The sequence below is a fragment of the Gekko japonicus genome, unplaced genomic scaffold, assembly GCF_001447785.1.
Source record: "Gekko japonicus isolate JY-2015 unplaced genomic scaffold, Gekko_japonicus_V1.1 scaffold1345, whole genome shotgun sequence".
Lineage (NCBI taxonomy): Eukaryota > Metazoa > Chordata > Lepidosauria > Squamata > Gekkonidae > Gekko > Gekko japonicus.
In genome coordinates, this window is record NW_015176491.1 from 143,351 (window position 1) to 147,828 (window position 4,478).

Consider the following 4,478-nt stretch of genomic DNA (forward strand, 5'->3'; position numbering starts at 1 on the left):
TAAGACCACACAGATAACTCACAGCATCCGACATTCTTTCTTTCTTTTTTTTTTTTCAAATATTTTTATTGGGTTTTTCTTACAGTCTTTTTTTTACACCGTTTAACAAATTTCATTGACATATCTTATCCTTCCACACTAAACATCTCTTCTTGTTTTCCAAACATATATTGTATTCAAATAAATATGCCACACCGGTTTACATTTCCTTTCATGTATTTTCCAAGAACAGTGCTTATGCTTAAATCTCGTTTCCCTTTTCTGCTAGCCTAGACTCCGTTTATTTCTGTCTTATTCTTTATCTTTAACCAGCTATATATTCCTCCCCATTTTTCCCAATATTTTTGTTCCGGTCTATGTTTTAGTTCCGTGTTTACTCTGTCCATTTCCGCTATTTCCAAGATCTTAATTTTCAATTCCTTAATTGAGGGTATAGAATTTGATTTCCATCTTTTTGCAATCAGTAAGTGTAAATAAGGATCTGTTTGTATTTTTTTATCGTGTCCGGGATCATATTTAATAAGAATATTTCTGGGAGTAGAGGTAATTTAATCTTTAATATTTTATTTAGAACTTTTTGCAATTTTTTCCAGAAGTTTTGTATCTTGTGGCAGTTCCACCAGATGTGCATGAAAGTCCCCACGTTTTTTTTGCACCTCCAACATCTATTTGAGGCGTTCTGAAAACATTTTGCTATTTTATTAGGTGTCCAGTGCCACCTATAGTACATCTTGTAAATATTTTCTTTAAGTGGTACTGCTCTAGTTAGTTTGATTGAATTCCATACTTTTTGCCAATTGTTTTCATTTATTTTGTGGCAATTGTTTTCATTTATTTTGTCGACATTTCGACCAGAACGGCATCGCTGAAGTTTGCAGGAAGGTGTAGGGTTGCCAACTGTGGGTTGGTAAATTCCGGGAGATTTGGGGGGTGGAGTCAGCAGGGTATAATGCCACAGAGTCCAGCCTCCAAAGCAGCTGGGGGAACTGATCTCTGCAGCCTGGAGATTACAACTCCCTCCAGCTTGGTGTAGTGGTTAAGTGTGCGGACTCTAATCTGGGAGAACCGGGTTTGATTCCCCCACTCCTCCACATGCAGCTGCTGGTGTGACCTTGGGTCAGTCACAAGTTCTTTCATGAGCTGTTCTCTCAAGGGCAGTCCTCAGGAGAGCTCTCTCAGCCACACCTATCTCACCGGGTGTCTGTTGTGGGGAGGGGAAGGGAAAGGAGATTGTGAGCCCCTCTGAGACTCCTTTGGGTAGTGAAGGGTGGGGTTCAAATCCAGTCTCCTCCTCCTCCTCTTCTTCTTCTTCCAAGCCCGACCTCAGCAGGGTATAATGCCACAGATTTCACCCTCCAAAGCAGCCATTTTCTTTGGGGGGACTGATCTCTGTCCCACCTGGAGGTTGGCAAGCTTAGCTCTGCCCCTCCCCCCAAAGCTGACTGGTCAGCGCTCGCCTTGCTTCACTGCAAAGAATCCTAGAATCCTAGAGTTGGAAGGGACCTCCAGGGTCATCTAGTCCAACCCCCTGCACAAGGCAGGAAATTCACAAATACCTCCCCCCCACACACACACCCAGTGACCCCTGTTCCATGTCCTGAGGAAGGCGAGAAACCTCCAGGATCTCCACCCAAACTGGCCTGGAGAACAATGGCTTCCTCACCCAAAAGTGGTGATCAGCATTTCCCTGGGCCTGTAAGAAAGGGCCATGAGAACTAAGCACTGAGGCAACCCTTCCTGCCCTTCCTCTCAGGATCTGCCCAAGTTCAAAGGTTGCCAAGTTCACGCACCTTCAGGCATGGCCTTGGGATTGTGGCTGTAATTTCCAGTTTGTATCTGGTGGATTGTATCTAGTTCGTAAGGGCTGCGGTGGCTCAAGTGATTAAGACGCTGAGCTGCAGACCGGAAGGTCGGTAGTTCAGCAGTTCGAGACCCGAGTGTGCCGCATGACGGAGTGAGCTCCCGTCTCTAGTTCCAACTCCTGCCGACCTAGCAGTTTGAAAGCAAGAAATTGCAAGTAGATAAATAGGTACCACTTCGGTGGGAAGGGAACAGCGTTCCGTGCGCCTCGGTGTTTAGCCATGCCGGCCACATGACCACGGAAACGTCTTCAGACAGCGCTGGCTCTTCAGCTTGGAAACGGAGATGAGCACCGCATCCCTGGAGTCGGATTTGACTGGCGTTCGAGCAAGAGAGACCTTTACCTTCACTATCTAGTTCTTAACTAGTGCAGAAGGAAGCTTCCTTTGGATTTCCCACCCGCTGGGGTCATATCGGGGGAAGGGGTTTGATCGCTTTCCCGGCTGTGGCGCTCCCCTCTTCCTCGGTTTGGGAATTAGAGGTTGCCAGCAGCTGTCTTTAAGAAAGAAAAGAAAGCTTTGCCTTCGGTTTAATGTGCTGAAACTAATCGGCTCCCCAGGCCCGGCTCCGGGAGGAGGGTGATGGAGAGGTGGAATTAACACTTATTAAAGCCGCCCTGCTGAGCCGGGGCATTGCTGGGAGGCCTTGGAGAACAGCTTTCCCCGCCCCCGGCCTTGGGAAATGGGTTTGCAGGCAAGCGGGATCTCTCCAGCTCCCTGCCAAGAAAGAGGGCTGTCTGCCTATGCTCAGGGGCACTCTTCCCATCGGGGAGGGATGCCAGCCTCCAGGCGGGACCTGGGGATCCCCTGGAAGTACCACTCACCTCCAGACGACGACCATCTGTTCCCCTGGAGAAAAGGGGTGCTTCGGAAGGTGGGCTCTCTGTGGCACGGTTCCATCCCCGAATTTCCAGGGGTTTCCCAACCAGGATCCGGCAACCGTACCCTGCCCATCCTTTTCCGGTGGCCAAGGGGGATCTGGCAACCGTAGGCAGCACCCAGACGTGGTGGCCTGGAGTAACAGTTTTGGGAGTGTTGGTGGAGCAGGCTGTGGACCAAGCGATAGGGCTGCCAACCTCCAGGTGGGCCCTGGTCAATGCTCCCTCTAAGCTGTGGAGTCCTGTGAGCAGAAATTCTACTTTGTGAGCTACTGGCATTAAAGTTGTGAGCAGGTAGTTTGGCTGCTGCATAAAATTAGTTTGCTCTGGAGCCATCTTTCCTGAGCTAAGACAAAAATGTGTGAGCTGGAGGCTAAAAAACTGTGAGCTGGCTCACACTAACTCAGCTTAGAGGAAACACTGGCCCTGGTGGTCTCCAGGAATTACAACTGACTACCAGGCTGCAAGAGATCAGTTCTCCTAAAGAGAATGGCTGCTTTGGAGGGCGGACTCCATGACACCAGGGGTCATTTCCTGCGGGAGCGCACAGAAGAAGAAGAAGAGATTGGATTTATACCTCGCCCTTCACTTGGAGTCTCAGAGCGGCTTACAAACGCCTTTCCCTTCCCCTCCCCACAACAGACACCCTGTGAGGTGGGCGGGACTGAGAGAACTCTGACACAAACTGCTCTTTTTCAAGGACAGCTGTGCCAGAGCTTGTGACTGACCCAAGGTCACATCAGCAGGTGCAAGTGGAGGAGTGGGGAATCAAACCCGGGTCTCCTAGAATAGAGTCCGCACACTTAACCACTACACCAAACTGGCGGAGCTCCGCCAGTAAGGAGCCCAGGGGGCGGGCACATGCAACAAGCCCCACCCCCTGCTCCCAGCAGCCCTCAGTTGGTCCCGAGGAGCAAGAAGCAGCCAGGTAAGTTGCAGAGCCCCCCCCGGCCCACCTTCAGGTACAAGCTCTCCCTCCTCTGTGAGAGCAGATCTGTGCGTTCTCCTCCCCCATAGCTAGCAATCCAAAACAGTCCAGTGGCACCTTTAAGACCAAGTTTTATTCAGGTACAAGCTCTCCCTCCTCTGCAAGGACAGATCTGCACGTCCCCCCCCCACCAGCCACCACAACGCGAACAAGTTTTATTCAGGTACAAGCTCTCCCTCCCCTGCAAGGACAGATCTGCACGCCCCCCCATAGCTACCAATCCAAAAGAGTCCAGTGGCACCTTTAAGACCAAGTTTTATTCAGGTACAAGCTCTCCCTCCTCTGTGAGGGCAGATCTGTGCATCCCCCCCCCCCGATAGCTAGCAATCCAAAACAGTCCAGTGGAGCCTGAGTGGTTGGTGTTGCTTTCTGACACACATCTGGTGATTTCAGGGGTGTGTGGCATATGCAAATAGGTTATGCTAATAAGTTATGCTAATGAGCTCCTGCAGATCTTTTTCTACGAAATGACCACTGCGTAACACTATAACCCTTTGAGTTTCCTCACCTTCCAGACCCAATCAATCAATCAATCAATCAGTTTATTACGGTCAAAGACCCTGTCCTCCCTGGGCTCCACCCCCCACCAAAATCTCCCGAGCTGGTAACCCTAGTCCAAGAGATGGAGTTGCCAACCTCCAGGGGTGGCCTGGGGATCTTCTGGAACCACAACTGATCTCCAGACGATGCAGATCAGTTCCAGCAGATACTATAGTAGCCGAGCCACATTATCTATGTCAGACTCCTGCAACA